This window comes from Cryptomeria japonica, chromosome 7 (genome assembly GCF_030272615.1).
Source record: "Cryptomeria japonica chromosome 7, Sugi_1.0, whole genome shotgun sequence".
Classification (NCBI taxonomy): domain Eukaryota; kingdom Viridiplantae; phylum Streptophyta; class Pinopsida; order Cupressales; family Cupressaceae; genus Cryptomeria; species Cryptomeria japonica.
Window position 1 is genome coordinate 33566017 of NC_081411.1, and position 22019 is coordinate 33588035.

Consider the following 22019-nt stretch of genomic DNA (forward strand, 5'->3'; position numbering starts at 1 on the left):
CAAATTAAGGTTGGTTTCAATTTTTACTTTTAATGCTTTTTTCTTGTTTATGTCTGGAAATTGTTGAATGAGAAATCTGTATTCTTGAAAATGGATGTTTGAAAATTCTTTTGGTGTTTTGTTTTATGAATAAATGTGTTTTGGGAGTTTTCTCAAGATCTCTTACTCTTGGGAGAGAAGAGGATCTTGAGGGTGGTAGCAGTGACAGCCCTCGAGTGAGAGACTCTCTTTTGAGAGCGATCACAAGGGATCTTGGTGTGACCCTTGCTGCATGGCCTGTTTGTGCAATGGGGGTCATAAGGAGGGTAATAAGGCTAGAATGCCTTTGGGGGGCATAAGGATTTAGGGGTTGAGATTCTTGATATTTCATTTGTGCCATGAGATGGCTTCTTGTTTATTACATACTTGCAGATTCTCCTCAGGGTATTTGGTCCACTACCACCCTTTGAAAAATAATCACCACCAGAGTGTGGTGCTGTGAAAGCCAGGTTGGGAAAGTGTCTGGATTATTTGTATGCTTGTGTTTCTATGTGTTTGCCTGTTTGTTACCCGTCTAGGAATTGGTTCTCCGAGCTCGGGGGTGGCTACCAGTTAGCCTAGGCTGGGAGGTGAGCACTCCGTGGTCAATTTTGTGTTTTCTATTATGCAGGAAATTCAGAGGAAAGAGGATAGGATTCATGAAAGATATTCAGAAGATTGTATTTGAAGATATTTGAATTCAGTTGCAGATGTTTGTTTAAAGTTGTTGTAAATAAATGCCTCATTCAAGAGAAAGGAGAAGCAAGTTGTAATTTGTAATAGTAGACTTGAAGTCTTATTGTTGTGACTGTTCAGAGAAAACATTCTGTAAATTTGGTAGAATATCTTAGAGATGTTTTAAAGAAAGAAAAGCTTGTTATTTCTACTTCTGGTTTATAAAAAAAAAGAAAGGTTAAATTGTGTTGCATGCAAAAAAAAAAAAGCTTCTTGTATTATGGAAAGAAATAAAAGATTTGTTTTTTCATTTAGACTTTAATTATATTTCACTTGTGGCAAATAAAAGATTATTGTTGTTGAAAGATTTCTATGTATTTTTAAAAAAAAAGTAGATTTATGAAATATTAGATTAGAGGAGAAAAATCGATGAAAGATTTCCTTTTATTTTAGAAAAGTATTTTGTAACCTTTAAAAGTATTTAAGATTGTATTTTGGGTTAGCATTGTTTTAAAAGCTCAATGATTATATATAAATAAATATATATACTTTTAGATCTGAATTAACTTCATGTTCTTTCCCTTTACTATATTAGTTTAAGTTTTAGCAAGTAAAATTCTTTTTTTTTTTTTTAAAATATATATGTAAATGTTATATTGAATTTAGGTTTATCTTCTTATCTATGATTATTTAATTTTGCAAATACCAGCATATATATATATATATATATATATATATATATATATATATATATATTTATATGTTTTATTTTTTTTAAAAAAAAATTAATTTAAAAAAAAAAATTAAGTTTTGGGGTCCCCGCGGACTCCACTGTGTGTACGCACAGTGGACGACCGCGCGGCGCCCACTGTGTGGGCACACAGTGGTGCCGCGGCATCCACTGTGCGCTCACACAGTGGCGCGCGCGCGGCCAGACTTGTTTGTTACCTCCGTGACCTGCAGAAAAAAGGGGTTTTCATGGTCGCCAAGGGCTTCGGCCCAGCCATAACATGGTCAAAAAAAAATATAGATGAATTCATGGCCGCCAAGGGCTTCGGCCCAGCTAGGAACATTAACAGTTAAAAAAATATATAGGGTTTAAACCCTAACCGGGTGGGGTTAGGGCAGGATAATATTAAATAAATTAATAATTAAGCTATTTTGATTATATGAGAAATAAGAGGGAAGATTAAACCCTTAATTAGGGTTAAGGGAAATATGAAACAAATTTTAGGAGGATATAATGTTTTTAAAATTGGAATTAAAATATTGGCATTTTTGCCAAATAAGTATTTAATATATATGTGTAGATGCATGATTCTTGGAGTATTGAGAATAAGTAAATTAATTTATAAATATATATATGTATGCATATACAAAAATGTATATATGTATATATTAAACAAAATATATATATATATCTTGATTTTAATATTGGGATGAATTATAAAGAGAAATATAAATGAATTGAAAAGACTGTATAGTCATATCGGAGGATAAATTAAAATATCTCTCCTAATCCTTTAGTTTGATTAATTTAATAAAACTATTGAATAAGTATTTCTTGGAGATAAAATTCAGTCAGTAGGTTCTCCGCAACTAAAATTTAAAAAAATTAATCGATGCTCAGTTCGTTTCGGAATTAGCTCGAATTTAATAATGAAAAAAAAAAATTCTTTAACGCTTGTCGCAAGAGCGAACTTGTTAATTAATAAAGTATCTTTTAAAAAAAAAATTGTTCCGTTTTTGCCCTAAATTTTGGGCATGACACTTCTCTACCCGAAAGATCTTCCTCCTGGATATAGGTTCTTCTCCAGGAAGCCGTGAAGTCGGACAGTATACCGGCAATCTTGCAAAGGAACTCAATATTTTTGGTAATAATAGGCCAGGAGGCTTCCAAGGCATTGAAGTCAAGAGAGATTACAATCACCATTTTCCACACTTCCGCACCATTTCCCAGACTCATATAATAATTTTGGGGAAAGGGCAATCTGAGATTGCCATCAACATTATCCAATACTGTGTCAATTTCCCCAAGAAAGCGATGCTCAAACACCATTTGGGTGAGAAGCTTCACCCTTTGCTTGCTAGTCCCCATATAGAGCAGCATGGCAAGGAAGAAAGTCAGGATGTCTGCATTAGCTCTGTATCTATGGTATGCATTAAGGAATTCCTCCCCCAAAATTATTTTAACACAGTGCAGAATCAAAGGGTGACTCAAGGAGAGAACCGAGTGCAGGCGCTTATTAGAGATTTTGCCTAGGAATGCCATTTAATGGTAAGTTGCCTTCAACAAAATTAGTGTTTCCATTGTAAGTAGCAGAGCAAGAAATGGGAAGAGTTTGATATGTTAAAAATAAGCAGGTCCTCCTTTATTTATCTCGCTAGCTCATAAAGGTTGAGGAGCTCAAGTGCTTAGCTATTCGAGCTAAATTACTTCACACAAACAAGGTACATCTTAAGCATGCCACCTTAATCGCAATTGATTGCCTCTTTGATGTTAGCCGCCATCTGGCTTTACTGTATCTAAAAGTAATGATGCAAATTAGATATCTTCTGATGGCATCTAAATCAGAGCTCGAGTTAATGACCCTAGTGAGATCATACTACCGAAACCATAAAGAATACTTGTTGAGGATAGTCAAGAGGTTGGTAAGAATACATCTCTCGGTAAGAACTACCAACTGGTAGGGCCCAATAGCATCGGGGGCATAGACATCCCTTCTTAGAACAAGATCGGATGTAACACTTCCGCTATAATAATCACCATAATCAAAATGTAGATGTGCCTCCATCTGAACTGGGTTTCTAGAGAGAGAATCAAATGCAGCCACTTATAAGAAATTTGCTTGACAATCGTTCTAGCAGCATCAACAAAGGCACTGGAGTAACCCTGAAGAGATCCTAAACCGGAGTGCACAAATTACCGGTTGGGGGGAAAGGTGCAAGGGGGCTATGTAAACAATGACAATGCCAACCAGTAAAGACTGGGTAGACGGGACTGATACCCCTACCAGTAGGAGCCAAAAAAACCATGATTAAAGGGAGACCCGTACTTGGTAAGGGTACATCCCCTGATTTGTACTCCCGACCGGTAGAGACCAAACTTTGGGGAACCAAAGCAGTTCATTCCTCTGCCAAAATAAATATAGCATTAAACCATAATAATTGCTATTATCAATATTTACCTATGCCCAGGCCGTATGCCCGGATCAAGACCACCGTCTACAATTGCCATCTTAGATAATCTATCTGCTTCCAAATTGCCTTCTCTATAGATATGGCTTATCAGAAAATCTTGAAAGGTCTCAAGAAAACCCCCCATAGGTCAAAGCCATAGGTTGAGATGCCAACTGGGGGTATGTTTATTATGAACAACATTGATAATATTTAATGAATAACCCTCCAAATGGATTCTTTTTATCCCCAACTCAACCCCCAATCGCAAACCTCTTAATGCCGCTCAAAATTTAGCCTGATTGTTATTGGCCAGACCGATGTCTTCAGAAATTTCCTTAACGCAGATGCCTTCAGAAACTCTAATACAACATCCAATACCACTACACCCTGGATTCCCTACAGAGGCACCATCAAAGTTAATCTTATGCCACCCTGGTTCTAGGGCTTCCCACTTAACATTCAATCTTGGATTAACCGATATCTCAGGATTACCATTACCGAAAAGCAAGGGGATGGTCAAATTTGGGAATGAAAGCTTTAAATTCCAATCCCAGTCAGTGTATAGATTCTTTTTGAGTGATTGGACTTGGCCACTTTGTCCAGGAGCTCAACCAGGTGGTTCTCAATTTTCCCACAGAGGGCTAACTGGCCCATCTCTTTATCCTAAAAAATTCTTCTATTCCTTTCTTTCCAAATTTCCCAAATCATCATTGAGGGAAGGATAAGAAATAAGTCCCCAAATAATGCCTTGGATTTTGATTTAGGTCATAGTAGAAACCAATCATCCAAACCTTTCGGAAAAGGGCATACCAGATATAACTTACCCATAAAATGCCACCAGCAGTTGCTGGAGAAATTGCAGTGTAGCAAAAGGTGATCAATTGTTTCCTCTTTTTTCCAACAGAATACACATCTACTAGGCCCATTAATACCAAATTTAAGGAGTCTTTCATTGGTTAAGATTTTCCTCTGAAAAGCCATCCAAGCAAAGGAACCTGCTTTAGGAAGAAGATGTTTGTGCCAAAAAAGCCTAACCAGCCAATCCTTCTTATTTACTGCATCTTCTTTCAATTTATAGCCAAAATAGACCTTATACTTACCATCAAAAGACCCACACCATCTAATTATGTCCTCATCCGAGGATGGATGAATAATTCGATTCTTTAGAATATCGGCAAGAAGGTCTTTCAAATTTTGGCATAAAACCAATGGTTTGAGAGAGTTCCACACCCATTTGTCCATACCATTCTCCTTAATTGAATGACCATAATCATGGACCTTGTGACCCCAAATTCAGCATGTTTCTCTCATTATAGGTTGAAGAATGGGGTTATGACACAAGGCTTCTTTGCCACTCCAAGAATCTAGGTAGAAGGATGCATTCCTCCCATTTCTGACATCCCAAGTGACCTAATCACTAACGATCTCTCTGCATTCTAGAATAAATTCCAAATGGCCGAGCCCCTAGGAGGGTTGGTAACTGTGAGAATCCTTTTAGGCTCAAGTGAGTCCATATATTTGTGTTTAAGGATTCTTGTCCATCTCTAATTAATTCCTCTACAAATTTCCCACACCAATTTTGCACCCATAGCAAAATTCATAATAGAAATCTGTCGAATGCCAGCACCTCCAACATTTTTTGGTTGGCTTATTTTTCCCCAGGCAATAAGTGGAAACTTCCCTTTATCATTTGATCCATTCCAAAGGAAATTTATCATTATGGCGATTAACTCATCTTCTATGGCAACCAGAATCTTCATGCAAGCCATGGAGAAAACCGGTAAGGCAAAGAGGACTAATTTTATCATAGTAAGCTTTTCGGCAAATGATAACCACTTCCCTTCACAATTTTCAAGCCTAGCTTTACATTTCTCAATAAGATGTGTCCAATAGAAAGTCTTATTGCAGCCACTAAAAAGAAGAGTCCCAAGGAATTTACCTAGAAAGTTTGCCACTCTTAAATTAAGGATTCTTGATAGGACAACTTGCATATTCGGCATCGTGTTGATAAAGAAAACTTCTGATTTGTTCCAATTGTTTTTTTGCCCCGAAGCCTTGTAGTAGTCATTTAGGAATGTATTTATTATCCTTTCCTGTCTTCTGCTAGAGGCTCCAAAAAGAATAGTATCATCAACAAATTGCAAGTGGGTTGAATGTTCAACTCCTGCAGCCACATTGACACCCAACCAGTGACCATCACGGTGAAGAGATTTAATCATCCAACCTAAAGCTTCAACCATAATTATAAATAGAAATGGCGACATAGGATCCCCTTGGCAAATGCCTTTTGTTGAAGGGAAGAAACCATGAGATGAACTGTTAACCAAAACTGAGAATTTGGGGGTTGATAGACAATTCTTGACCCAAGTGATCCATTCATTACAGAAGCCAAATTTCCTCAATACTTCTACAAGAAATTCCCTGTCCACCATCATAGGCTTTCATGATATCCAGCTTTAATATCATACAAGAAGCTTTAGTCTTCCTAGCAGTGTGGAGGGTTTCATGAGTAGAGACGATGTCTTCAACAATAGAGTAGCCAGGGGCAAAGCCACTCCATTCATCTAAACTAATATTTTTTAGAAGAGGTTTCAGCCTGTTAGCAATGATCTTTGTTACTATTTTGTAAACTAATTTGCATAAATAAATTGGTCTAAAATCACCCATTTGCTAAGGGTTCTTCTTTTTTGGTACTAAGGCTAAAAAGGTATGATTGATGGCTTCCAGGATAGTCATTTTTTCCTGGATTCTTCTACCGCTAGGTGCAAATCCTGGGCAATAATGTCCCAGAAATACTGAAAGAAGGCCATAGGAAAAGCATCAGTGCCTGGATTCTTATCAGGATTCAACTGGAAGGTAAATTTCCTCACTTCTTCTAAGTCAATAGGTTTGAAGAGCTCTATATTGTGTCTTTCAGTAATTAAAGGAGGGATTGCATCTAGAATTTTGTTTCTTGCTTCTTGATCATTCTAACAATTGCCATTCATCAGAGATTCAAAATGTCTTACTGCTTCCCGAGCAATATCCTCATAATATCTGGAAATACTACCATCCGGTTTTACCACCTCTGATATTCTGGACCTACTACGGTTGGCATTAGCCGATCTGTGGAAGAAATTGGTATTTCTATCACCATCCTTGAGCCAATGTTCTCTGGATTTCTATCTCTAGTGAATTTCTTCACGCTAGAGAATTTCATTTAGCTCAAACTTGAGAGAGCTTTCTCTTTGGAAGAGTACTTCATTCATGCCTGACTTAATGATAGAATTGGAAAGATCCTCCAGTTTTGTCGTAACCCTAAGTTTCTCCATATGGATGTTTTGGAACTGACTCAAATTCCACTCTTTTATTTTGATCTTAATATACTTGAGTTTCTTATTTAGCTTGAACAACCTCGAGTTGTTTTCGAGAACCAGTTCATTCCACCATGCTGCTATCAGATCATGTAGATCTGGCACTCTAAGCCACATCGACTTGAATCGAAAGGATGGCCACCCTTAGAATGTCCTAGAGACAAATTAAGGCAAATAGGGAAATGATTTGATCCTATAATTGGTAGAATAGATGATTCAAGAATAAGATTTTGAGCTAGCCAATCACCAGCCACTAGAAACTGGTTAAGACGTTCTGCAATTTCAGTGAAACTGGTACGCCTATTTGTCCATGTAAAGATACCATTCTTCGGGGCAACATCCAATAACTGATTCTTATCAACAAAATCTTGGAAATCTTTCTGAGCCATACCAATCCTCTGAATACCACCCTTCTTTTCATTACTTGCCAAGATAGCATTAAAGTCACCTGCAAACACACAGCTGCCCATAGCAATATTCTGGAATTTGTTTGACAAGAGTGCCCAAAGCTCATGATTGTCATTAGCAGCAAAAGGTCCATAGACATTAAAAAGATTGAAACTCTCATTTTTGCATAAACTAGTGACCAGACAATGTTGCCAATATTTATCTTCGCCAAAGGGAGTGATTTGAATATTCAAAGGGTTCCAAATTATTCCCATGCCACTAGAGGCTCCATCGGATTGCCTTAAAAGACCTTTCCATTGTTTCCATACTTTCATTTTTTTTCAATCTCAAATTGACTCCATTTAGTCTCCTATAATACCCAAATATCCCCCTTAGTCTCATCAATTTGGTGCTTAATTAAACACCACTTGTTAGGGGCATTAAGGCCCATGACATTCTAGGATAGTAGTTTTATGGAGCCTGGGGAAGGGGGTTCCCCTTCCCTAAGTTAAGTTTGGATTGCCCATTAGCTACACCTGTGATTATCAACATTGTCTTCCTTGATTTGTGCCCCCTTTTACCCTTTGGATAGAAGTTTGCTACATTAATATGTGACTCAGACTTCCCAAACCCTTTTGTAGTATCATCCATTATAAGGTTGGCAACCGATTCAATATCTTCTTCCCATTCCAAGGCAGAGGAAACAATTTCTCCTTCTTCCAAGCCAATGGTGAAGCCTTCCTTGCCTGGATCATCAAAGGTGGTTGGACCATTTGGCAGAGGGGGAATAATCTCATCCTCCATCACACTAAAATCACCAGTCTTATTGGGTATTGAGGAAAGAGTAGCTGCAAACTCTATTATAATATCCTTTTGAAGGTTTTTAGCATCTTCTAAAAGATTTAGTAGAGCTTGAGCACTTTCACTATTGGCAGAAAGGGCCTGTTGACGGCTAGACACAACAAGAGGAGAATAAACAATAGGATTATTCTTTTCCAACTCCTTCATACTGGCTACTGGGGATTGCTCAACATCATTTGCTTCTTGATTTTTTGTATTCTCCTTGACTAACTTCATGTCAACCAGCTTAGATTTCACACAAGCATAACTTTTAAGGATAGAGGTCGATACTTCACATTCAAGACCTATGTGCTCCCTTGAGAATCATTTGGGGCAAAGGTGCAGCTAATCTTCCTTGTCAATCCTTTGAATCCATACCTCTCCGGCCCCAATAATTTTGACTTTTTCTGGGATTTTGGAGATCTGGCCGGTATTAATGCATATCTTGATAAAGCTACCCCATACCCTATCCTCCAAAATATCATCCATAGAAATAAAAGTTCCAAGCTCTTTGTAGATATCTTTTATTATCTCAATGTGCCAATAGTCCGATGGGCAATTATATAACCTTAACCAAACTATGTTTTCCAGCAAGGTATGGAACCGGGGATTAAAATTTGGTTTCCAATCAATGATATGCACCCCAATCCCATCCAAAGTATAAGGACCTTTATTTTTAGCATTAAACATGTCCTCATTTTTCATAAACTCAATCACATAATAATCATTGCGATCTACACCATTTCTCAAAATTTCCCCTTAACCATTTGCCACCACCCCATTTGGTAAAGAAACAAAAATCTTGAAGATTTGACCTAGCCAAATTAATCTTATTATCATCCAAAATAACAGTGGGTCTCAAATTTTTCCTTACCAGTTTGTGGATGGCTGGATGAGCCGATGAATTGTATCTTCGCTAGTGTTCATTTTTCTAAACTCGATCTAGATTAGATCGCTGGTTTCTGGCCGGGGCAGTGGACCACCAGGCCTCAGCACGATTGGCGCGTGAGGTTCTGTCTTGCCTAAACCACCTGTAATCACATAAATCTATCCATTTTAATTAAATGAATATTTGCTATTTATTTGATTAAAAATCCACTAGCCATCAATTAATTAAATTAATATTTAATTAATTCATCTTCAAACATTCTTGTATTAATTAAATAAATTATTCAATTTATTTTAATTAATTCATTAAACCAAAATCACAAATCAATTAAATGAATAAATCCTATTTATTCAATTTAAATCCCCCTTTCCTCTTTTAAATAAATAATTAAAAATATTTATTTAAATCATTTATCCTCCCCCACTTGCATTTTCCTACAAATGCAACTTGCACCTATTTATTGAAATAAATGAATTTATTTTAGTAAAAATCCTATTTTCTCTCAACCACCAAACCCACTTGCAGTCCTAAACCCCCTTCTAGATTCTTCTAACCCCTTCTAAATTAGCCTAAGCCATCCCCTAATTATTGTCACATTCGTAAGCAACTTGAAGTCACTTCTCAAAGACTCCAAAGTCTTTGAAAAGCAATTAATGCTTTGTGTGTTGAACAATTTAACCTCCAAAGTATTCCAAACCACTAATGGCTCTTACATGACCATTTATGGTTAAATCCACTTGCACCCATGGTTAGGGACTTTGACCCCTAATTCAATCCTCATGTAACCCATGTGTCTTCTCAAGCATTTATTGCTTTGACCATAGTTATCCCTTTAACCTTTGCACAAGAGTTTATCCATTGGATAAAAGCATTATCCTTTGGATAATGAATTTATTCACTTAACCCAACCTTGACCTTAACTCTCAAGTTAACCCTCAGGTCATGTCAAGCATTTAATGCTTCTTCCCTCTCCTCTCAACCCCTCTCATGTTGACACTTGTCATCTTGGGATTGGGTTGAAAGCCCTCACATGGTTTGAATATCATTCAATCCTAACCCTTGTTGAGACTACTCATCTCAACCATCCATTGCTCCATTTTCCCTATAAATAGAGCCCATTTCTTCATAATCCAGATCCTGAAAATTTGTATGCATTTAATCTATAGTGAACTTTAGAGAGCATTTAGCATTTGAGTTTACATTTACTCTTTTGGACTAAAATCAACACAAGATTAGATAATAATCTCATTTCTAGTTTGTTCATGTTTGCATTTCATGAGCTTTTTATTTCATAATCTTGAATCTCCATAAGACATCCAAAAATAGTGCAAAAAGCTACTGAGAGCTACACTCATTTAGGAACTTGGAGAGGAGAGGAACAAGGGAGGAGCCACTATGATGTTTTGGTCAGCATTTGGAGGAATTTAGTTTATTTATTGCATCTTTGCATGCTTTCCATTTCCTACTTAGTATCTCTCTTGATATGCTTGAGTAGGTTATTGTTTAAATTCTGATTTGCTAACACTAATGCTTGTTGTTTGTGTTTTTGTTATCCTAACAATCTCCTTTTTACAGAACATCACCACCCATTCCTAATTTATTAGGGCCATTACCCAGAGGGGGTTTAAAACCTTGCCTATGACAATTAGGGATGTTAAGTTTTCCTGACTCTGATACAGAGGGATTAGGTTTTAAAATTGACTTCCAATTGCACACCAAATCAGAAGTAGGAAGATTCGCATTTCGAAACCAGCCATCATTGCTCCATGAGAAGCCATTTTTCTTCCATGCCTGCGAGTTTATTGGCCTGAGATTACTATTTGTGTAGAGGTGACTACCATGTGATTTCCTCTGTGGTCTAGGATCCCTACTACCTCTCATCACAAGATTAGGTACATCCACCTTCCATGGTCGGCCTGGGGATTGATCTTTCCATGTTGTTGTTTTGAGAATTGGTTGGTTGCCAATAGTAAGGTTCCCTATTGCTTTGATCGGAAAAGCTTCATTCGCTTCATCGGTCCAAGACCTGAACTTCCCCTGACCCTTGCCATAGATCGGAGCCCCAACAATCTGCTTGCTGGTTTGAAGCCTGTTGTTGCCACTGCCGCTGCCGAATTTGCCACCTTCACTCACCATCCTACCTTCTTACAATAAGTGAAAGGAGGTGAGTATGATGTTTGTGATGTTTCTCTCAATTAGTAATATATATTATTTATATATAATAATATATATTTCGAATATATATTATTCATATATAATAATTTATATATATTATATATTAATACTATATTATATATTAATATATATTATATAATATAGTATAAATTATATATTATATGTTATATAATTTATGATATATAATACAATATAGTATAGAGAGGGAGAGGGGAGGGAGAAAGGGAAAGATATAGATATAGGTTGATATAGAGAGATAGAGAGAGAGAGAGAGATGGGGAATTGTTGATGTGTCTTTTGTACACGACCAAACACAGAATAAAATACCTAAAGGTACCTTATCCTCTCTTGAATAAAGCTCGTGAATGCTAAAGATATCACAGAAGGATCAATTGGAGAAGCTTCAAGGTTCTATTATGTAGGATCTCTACTCGTGGATAAGCACCAGTGGTCATTGTATTTACTGTTTTACAAGGGGCCTTATGTACTTTCAGGGAAAGCTTGTTCATGCAACTAATTTTCGAATGAGGAAACATGATTTTCCTAATACTAACTGATGTTTCAAAAAAAATCAAAAGATAAAGGTTTCAAGGAGGTGATACTTAAACTAACCCTAAGAATGACTCAATGAGGATTGCTCTTGATAAAACTCCACAATTTTAGTATTGTCAAAATATTACAACTCCACTGGAATTGGTGCGATCTTCTAAGGGGATTCAATGATTTTCAAATCATCAATGGGATAGATACTATTAGTAAGATGTATATCAATGCCTCCAACAATGATTGAACTCTTAAACAATCTCTATGTCTCCAGTTGACTACACAGGGCGTGCTTACAATCAATAAGGAGCTAGTGGTTTGGAATATGAGTTTTACCAAAAATCAAGTACAACATTCATCCTTCAATCTTAAAACTTAAATGCTATCTCTACTAAGAGTGATTCAAGAAGATAAACAATTATGAGAATATCCACAAGGATTGCAATAAAACACCATAACTTCACTATTTCATTGATCTCATAGCCAAATAAAACAACAATTATTCAACTTTCTCTCTTCACTACTTATTTCTCTGCTGCTAACAATATTAAACTTATTTCTCTTTCTAATTCTAACTCTATCTAACTCCTCAAAATGAAATGAGTGAGGGCTTAAATAGCACTCTCAAATACAATGAATGGCCTAGATCAAAGAGAAGATCAACGACTGAGATTTTGACACCTAAACCATAATTAGGGTTTGTTACAAAAAAGTCCCCATTTAGATAAACATTATCAATCCATAGCCAATAAGAATTGGCACAAATAACGAGGAGACATAGCCCAATGGGAATAAAGTTGCCACATCATTTTATAACAATTTTTCATCTAGAACTTTGTTCCATTTCCTATACACTTTTCTAGCACATTCAATGAATCTGGACGTAATCCCCTCAATCTCAGCAATGGGAATCTCATGAAGATTCTTCATTCATTCTTCCAAGTGGAGGACTTGATCAAAAGCAGTGAGAAGAGTCATCTCCCATCCAAGCTCTATCTCTTTTGTTTTCTCAATCAAGAACATAGTAGCATACATCTGACCTGGCTACTCCTCTGTGACCATGTTCTCCTCTTTGCAAAAGATGATCTTGATCCTGTCTTCCAACTCTTGGACATCTACATCTATCTCAATCTCAATTCTTCTGTCAAGGATCATACACAACACATCAAACACCTTGTCTTGAATTGGGTGGATGGTGGCTTCAACTCAGCTGCATCTAGTATTGATGTCTTTGAAAAGAACTTCCTTCATCTGGAGAAAAGTTGACCACTGTAGGAGGCTATGGGTCCCTCCATCCATTATCTTCTCTTGATCTAAAATATGTCTTGGCATCCTCCTTATCACTTGCAAGACTGAGATGACAACATCTTTAGTGTGAGAGAATGCATCTACAGTTATCAATAGACTATGAATGATCTCGAGGACTTGGATAGCCCGATGGACTGTCTTCATCATTCTTGTTACAAATTCAATGGCTACCTTGTAAGATTCATTTATCCAATAATTCATGAGTTGAGCTAAGTTCTTCATCTTTTCTGCCTAATTAATTTATTCGGGAGGAAGTGCATGCAAAGGTGATATTGTTGGATCCTGTCACCTCAATGGTTGACTAAGATGACCAAAATAATTCCTCCAAGCATTAAGGTCCCTTTCTAGATTCTTATTCTTTTCCATTTCTTCTTTGAGTTTGTCATTAAGTGCTCTTACTGAGTCAGTTGCTTCTTCCATGGCCTACTCGGAGGTAAGTGGACCAAGATCAGATGTCTCTAGATCATATTCATCTACTAGAATCTCATCTTCATACTTGTCCACCACTGGTGTGGCTACCTATACCATTCTGGATCCTGCTTCATCTCTAATTACCTTTGACATCTTTGTAGCCTTCTTCTTTTCTATCTCTTCATAGGAACTTCCTATGAAACTTTCCAAGTCAAATACTTGTTCTTCTGATTCAACAACAACTACCCTTGGCAGTTTTTCTTTTAGCCAATCTGGAATAGAAGACTTTCTTTCTCTTACTTGTATTTCCTTAAGTAGGGGTTAATCTTCTTTGAAAGGAAATGTTGCTTCATCATCGTTCCTTCCTTCTTGTTGTTCATTAGCATCAACATGGAGAGATTTACTTGATGAATGCTGAGGTGTTTGTTCTTTACCTTGTTTATCACTCTGCACCATGGATTCCATAGATTCATCAATCTCATACACTATCTATCTTTGAGCTTCTCCTTGACTTGTTTCTTTTTCATGCCTAGAAGACGTACTCGGTGGACGATCAAGATTCACTTTCTGCTTCTTCTTGGAAGTTTCTCTCTTCTCAGGTCCTTCCTTTCTCTTCGATCCTTTGGAATGAGAAGTATTATCACTCACACTTTCTTCTCCTTCCTCTATTCTTGTTTCCAAGGTGAATGTCATGGCTACATTCTACTCCTTCAACTTTTGATGTTGTACATCCACCCATCTGCGAGTGCAATTTAAAACAAGATCCATCAATGCTCTTAGGTTTGCAACTTCAGGCTCATTCCAATCTACCTTCACCTCAACTCATCTAAACTCCCTCATTTTGAATCCACTTCTCAACTTGGCAACACTTGTTTGATCCTCACAAGGCCAAAAAAGGAAAATTCACTCAAAAACCTAGCTAGGGACAGGACCTATCCAGAATTTTGCTTTGGACCCTTTTGAAGGGTCAAGAGTGAAATTCAAGTTTTAGCTCAAAATTTACATTTTTTGGTGATCAAGAGTCCTTCCTTGGCAACCCAAATGGCTTCTCTCACCCTGGTTTAGGCCTGACTTCACTCAAATTTTGGAGAAAAAGATGGTTTTTAGGGTTTTCGCTCTGGACCCTTTGGAAGGGTCAAGAGCGAAAATCTTGTTTTAGGCTTTTTCCTCCGTCCTTTCAACTTGAATCAACCTCAAAAGGAAAGAAAACACTTATCCACACTCATCCAAGCTATAAAAACACAAAGCTTGACTTGTCTTGCAAGGAAAGTAGGTGATTGTAGAATTTTCGTTCTGGACCCTTTGGAAGGGTCAGGAGCAAAAATCTTGGTTTAGCTCAATTCCTTCAATTTCAATGATTTCTTAGCAAGTTGAAGTCATTCCTAAGGACCTCTCCCATCATAATTCACCGTAGTCTGCACTAGGCTTGGCACAAAATTGGGAAAAAAGGTGGTTTTGAGAAAATTCGCTCTGGACCCTTTGGAAGGGTCAGGAGCGAATTTCTCATTCTTGACTTGATTCTCTATCCTTTCAATCTCATTCTTCCTTACAAGATAAAATTTCATTGTTTGTCATCCAAGGAACAAATTTTTGAGCCCAAGCAAGGTTAAAAGAATAGGTTTGTAAGGAATTTCGCTCTGGACCCTTTGGAAGGGTTAGGAGCGAAATTCACCTTCTAGGCTAAAATTCTTCACATTCGCACATCTCATCACTTCAATACTAGAATGTAAGTCCAAAAAAAGAAGGAAATGAGGTTTATGGGAAATTTCATTCTGGACCCTTTGGAAGGGTCAGTAGCGAAATTTCCATTACTGGACAAAATCCTCACTCTTCAACGCTTTCAAACATTGCCAAAGGCAAAAAACATGTCCATTCTTCCTTTCAACATGCCTTGGATATTAAAATTTGGTCAAACAAGGAAGGGAATGAGGTCTAGGTAGATTGTCGCTCTAGACCCTTTGGAAGGGTCAGGAGTGAAAATCATGATTTGGGCTTGATTGTTCATTTTTCAAACTTCAATCTTGTTTTAGGAGCAAACATAGACCACTCTCCTTGCAACTCCATCTTGGTCCTGACTTTGGCTAAGGGGAAAATGAGTGTTTTCAAGAATTTCACTCTCGACCCTTTGAAAGGGTCAGGAGCAAAATTCATATTTTAAGCTAAAATCCTCCATCTTCTCCACTTTTCATCAATTCCTTAAGGAAAAAACATGTCTAACACTTCCATACATGCCTTAGAAACTAGGAATTTGGCCTTGATAAAGAAGAAATTGATGTATTCAAGGTTTTTCGCTCTGGACCCTTTGGAAGGGTCAAGAGAGAAATCCTCACTCTTGGCTAGTTTCTCACTTTCTTTCATCTCATTCTCCTCTAAACTTGATTAATTCAACTTCCTTCTATCACAATCTAGACAATCCATCATCCAACTGGGTCTAGGTAAGGTCAAACTAGGTTTTTAAGGCCAAAGGAAGGCAAAATGGAGGATTTCGCTATGGACCCTTTGGAAGGGTCAGGAGCGAAATTCTCCTCCCAGGTTGATTTTCATCATCCCAAGGTCTAAAACTTCCTCTGCAAGGAAAATATACATCAAAACCTTCTCATCTTGCCCTCAAAAGTCAAAAAACTTGATCACATCAAGAGTAAAGTGGGGAAAAGGAAGATTTCGCTCTGGACCCTTTGGAAGGGTCGGGAACGAAATCCATGCCTTAGGTCAAAATCTTCATCTTTTAGTGGTTTCAACCACCTTCTAAGCAAGAACATATCAAAAACCTTCACCACAAGACTTCTTGATCAAACCAAAAAAAAGGGGTCTTCTTGGAATTTCGCTCTAGACCCTTTGGAAGGGTCAAGAGCAAAATTCTTATTTTGGGTTGATTTCACACCTCTTTCCATCTCAACTTACCCTCAAACTTGGTTAAAGTCAACTCTCCTTATCACCCTTAAGTCATCTTCCCATTCACTTAGCTCAAAAATCTTCATTCTGCATGTCTTAGGCCAAAATTAAGGGTCTGGTGAGGATTTCGCTTTGGACCCTTTGGAAGGGTCAGGAGCGAATTTCCTCTTCTAGGATAACTTCCATTATTCTGACACTTCAAACCTTGGATATAACATTTCAAAATCCTTCAATCATCATCAAGTGCATTTGCTCATCAACTCCTGAAATCGCCTCTTCTATCTATCCTTGGCCACTGACTCCGCTTAATCGACTCTGACCTGCAGGAAAATAGGACTTTGACAAGAAAACCAACATTACAGACCTACCCTGACCTAAGACCTACCATCTCTTTCACCCAATCTATCCATCTTCATTCCCCTAAAAGGTAAAACTCCTCTAAGGTAAACCTAGGGTTCCAAGAAAATTACCAATGATCTCCCAAAACCAAGCTAGACTCAGCTTGATAGAAACCCTAATCTACTCAGCCCAGGTGACCACTCACTCACTCACAAAACCTAGCAAGCAAAGAAAACCTAACTAAGGGAAAACAAAACCCAATAAAAAGAGGGGGTCCCCATTCTAATGGGGCGATGTGTGAAATGGTCACAACATTTGGAGACACCACTAAGAATGTTCGTGAACATTTGAGAATCAATCCATCTCTAAAGAATACTCAAAGAATCTCCCTTGACAAATCAAGGAGTTAAACAACACTTACAAGAAGAGACTTTCATATTGAGATAGAGTACTAAGTCCATAGTTATCCATGTGTGTCGAATGAGTTAATTCCTCTCAACAAGACAGTCACAATCTCTGGGTTCCCCTGTGATTAGCTACGTAGTTTATTTGAACCTCAAAAGCATCTTGGATAGAGCCTCACTGCCAGTTAGAGATCCATAGCCCCGATGAGGTTATCACCGCAAGCTCACGAACATTGCTCCATTGCCAGTCAGGCGTCCATAGCCCCGATGGAGTTATTCGTATATTCCTGTTAGCCAATTTTGGTATTTCATTTCATTTCATCTTTTTCTTTCATTTCTTTTTTTTTAATTGCTTTTTCACTCCGTCAATTCCTTTGGTTCGTACATAGTGAAGCTTACTAGGGTTTGAGGATTGCAGTAGCGCTGAAGCCAAATTTTAGATTTTTCACCAATCACAGCTTAGCCTGAAAACCATAACGACTCGGAGATTATAAGTGTGAAAAGATATAATAACCGAAGGACACTAGTGTCTCACTTCAATAAGACAATCTTACTTCACTGCAAATATAGTTTGACTCAAGATTCCATCAAGAAAGATTTCTCCATGTTCCTAAAAGACTTCAGGATTGAAAAAATGAAATGGACAATCCAATAGGATGTCAGAGTACTTCATAACAAAAATCACCCTTTTCAAATGGATACCCCTCAAAACAAGCAGACCAACCAAACTAGGACACTAAAACCACCTAAACTAAGACCAAAATGAAGACTAAAGAAAACCCAAAAACACACCACACACCAACGCAGGCAAACCAAACTCAAAATAACCTAAGCTAACTATATACAAAGGCAGACCTCCCGAACTTTAGGACTAGAAATAATGCTTGAGATACCTCCGATTGATAGGTAATGGGACATCTTCCCCTATTAAGGTCTTCAATTTGAATGTGTTCTCTCTGTTGGTATTTTGGTATGGTTTTGTCATTGATGTCAACACCTACTAAAACTCTAGCACTTTGGAGAACCAACAACATTCACCGGCAAGCAAGTGACTTTTGCACAGTCACCGGTATATGGTACACCGGTAGGAAATAATGATCACCGGCACTTGGAATGACTTGGAAAACACTTGGTAATGTCAAAGACATTGTTTGGACATCTTATCTTGCAGAATTGTTTATTAGCATATTCATATTTGCATATTTGTTGTTACCGGCAAATAGGTCTAGGGTTACACCGACAGGTTTATCTTTTCTAGATCAGCATGGCACGCTATGGAGATGATTAATTATTGTTGTAAATGTATTAAGATGACATGTTCAATCGGTTATTGCATCGAATATTTGTATTCTTTGTAAAATGATTTTATTGTAATATCTTGTAGAGCCGACCTACTAAAATTGGTCTTAGGTTATGGTATAAATGTAAGGTCTTAATTGTAAGATCGGATGAGGATGTGAAAAAGGTTTTGTGTGAAGTTATATGCAAAATTAAGCAGAGTTACACATGCAGACATCATTTGAAGATGAAGATAGGTTTTTGTGAAAGCATATTAGAACTACACCGGTACTGAATCCAGCATATGAAGATGCTATTTTGAGCAGTACATTCTTATTGGATTTAGCCATCCAACTATAAGTCAGTGTGACTTCCCATTTGTGATTGAGCAGTGAGCTCTAGGTGCTTGGCCTTTCTGCATGTGCAGACCCCATTTATGTACACTTACTATATGGAGTAGTATCATCTAATTGTGGGTAAGGTTTCCCACTATGGTTTTTCCCCTTACAGGGTTTCCACGTACAAATATTGGTGTTATGTGTTGTGGATGACTTTGTCTTTTAGTTTCATGCATTAATCTTCACCGGCATTGCATTTATCTGTTAAATCTGTATAACAGACTGTCTCATCGGTATTATGCAGTAATTTGATTAAGTTGTTTTTGGTTTAAAATTATTAGACAACTGATTCACCCCCCCCTCTCAGTTGTCTCTGGGACCTAACAATTGGTATTAGAGCCTAGTCCTCTTTTGCAGAAGTTTAACAGCTTGAGGAGATCCAATGTCTACTAACTATTTCAGGAAGGACAATCCTAAACTTGATGGAACCAACTATGGGATATGGAAGATCAGGATGGAGTCACATCTAAATTGCATTGGAAAGGACATCTGGGATGTAACAAAGAACGGATATACTGCTCCTACTGTAAGTCAGCCTAATCCACCAAATCTGACTAAAGATGAGGAGAATGATTGCAAGGCAAGAGAAGCACTCTTGAGCGCTCTATCAGATCAGCAAATCATGGGATTATCAGATAGGTCTACTGCTAAAGCTATTTGGGATCACTTGGAAACACTGAATGAAGGAGATTCCATAGTCAAAATTGCAAAACTTGAAAGCTTCCGGGTCAGGTATGAAAGTCTGAAAATGGAAGAGGATGAAAGAATCTCTGCTTTTATGGAAAGAGTAAATGAAATTGTTTTGGGTATTAAATGTTGTGGAGGAACCTTAAGTGAAGATGAAATTGTTTCAAAAGTTTTAATAGGATTACCACCGGCATATAAAATGAAATTTACTGCAATAAATGAACTTAGAACAATGCCTAACACATCAGTAACTAGGGATACATTGATTGGAAAACTATCAGCCTTTGAAATTGAGGAATTTGGTCCTGCTGCTACTATAAAAATAGACTTAGCTTTTAAGGCATCAACATCATCTGCACCATCATTTGACAAGTCTGATTGGAAAGCCTTTTATGCAAGAGAACTTGAAGAAAGCAAGAGAGAAAATGAAGAACTTGAACAACTTGAAGCACTATTTGCAAGAAAAATGCCTAAAGGTCCAGTTGGAAGTAAGTATGAAGGTAAAGCACCCTTTAAATGTTTTAACTACAACAAGATTGGTCATATGGCTTCAAGATGCCCTGATAGACATGCTAGGTTAAAAGAAGAAGCTAGAAGAACATACAAACCTAACCCTGAATATCAGAGATACAAATTCAAGAAGAATAAGGACAAATCTTGTTATGTTGCTGATGAAGGAGTCACTAATGATTCTGATGAGGATTCAACAAACAATGGATGGGTTTTTGTTGCTATAACAGAAGATCAACCGACACCTACTGTTCAACTGGTAGAACAAGCCTTGGCTGCTAGAATTGAAACTAAGGATGAATGAATCATTGATTCAGGATGCTCACATCACATGACTGGTGAGAAAAGTAAATTCTTAACTTTTCAGGAGTACAATGGAGGTCTAGTAATATTTGGAGATGACAAAGCTTGTTCAATCAAAGGTAAGGGTTCAATATCTCTTGATGGTAAGCATAACACTGACAATGTTTACTATGTCGAAGGTTTAAAGCATAATCTTTTGAGTGTTGGTCAATTAGTTGAGAAAGGATTTCATTTACAATTTAAGAATGGTAAATGCAAAATCATGAACAGAACTGGTTTAGAAATTGCAACCAGTAATCAGACTAGAGGTAATATCTTTCATTTGAATAACAGTGAAAAGACATGCTTGATTGCACATATTGATGAAAGTTGGTTATGGCATAAGAGACGCTGTCAAGTAAATTTTGATTGCATGGTAAAGATCAGTACTACTAAGGCAGTTAGAGATTTACCTAAAATTGTCAAATTTCACAACACAATATGTAAGGAATGTCAATTTGGAAAACAAGTTAGAGCTAGTTTCAAAATTATTCCAGAAAAATCAAATAATGCTCTTGATTTAATTCATATTGACTTATGTGGTCCAGCTAGAACTAAAAGTTTACAAGGTGATAGATATTTCATGCTAATCATTGATGACTACTCTAGAATGTGTTGGGTTACTTTTCTCAGAGAAAAATCAGAAGCACTTGGAAAATTCAAACTGTTCAAAGCAATGGTTGAAAATGAAACCGGTAAGAAAATCAAATGTTTAAGATCAGATCAAGGAGGTGAGTTTACATCTAAGGAATTTAATACTTACTATGAAATGAATGGAATCAGAAGACAGCTATCAGTACCCCAGACACCACAGCAAAATGGAGTTGTAGAAAGAAAGAACAGAACTATCTTGGATGCAGCAAGAAGTATGTTGTCTGAATCAAATCGACCACATGTATATTGGAGAGAAGTAGTAAGTACAATAGTCTATACATTCAACAAAGTTCACATCAAAGGTGAAACTGGTAAGACCCCTCATGAACTATGGTTTGGCATTACTCCTACTCTTAAATATTTTAGAATTTTTGGAAGTAAATGCTATATTAGAAGAGATGAGTATATTGGAAAATTTGATCCTAGAAGTGATGAAGGAATATTTTTAGGTTATTCATCTAAGAGTAAAGCATATAGATGTTTTAACAAGAGATTGCAGAAAATTGTTGAAAGCACAAATGTAAAGATTGATGAACAATTCAAAGGAACTTCAAAGTATATGTATTTTGAACCGGCAATAGAAATTCTAACAAATGAATCTACACTGAATCCACCGGTATAGAATGAAGATCCAGTTACACCGGTATCATCTAAAAATTCCACAGTAACTGAGGAACAACAGCAAACAAAGACACCCCGGTATGTAAGATTGAATCATTCTAAAGATTAGATAATT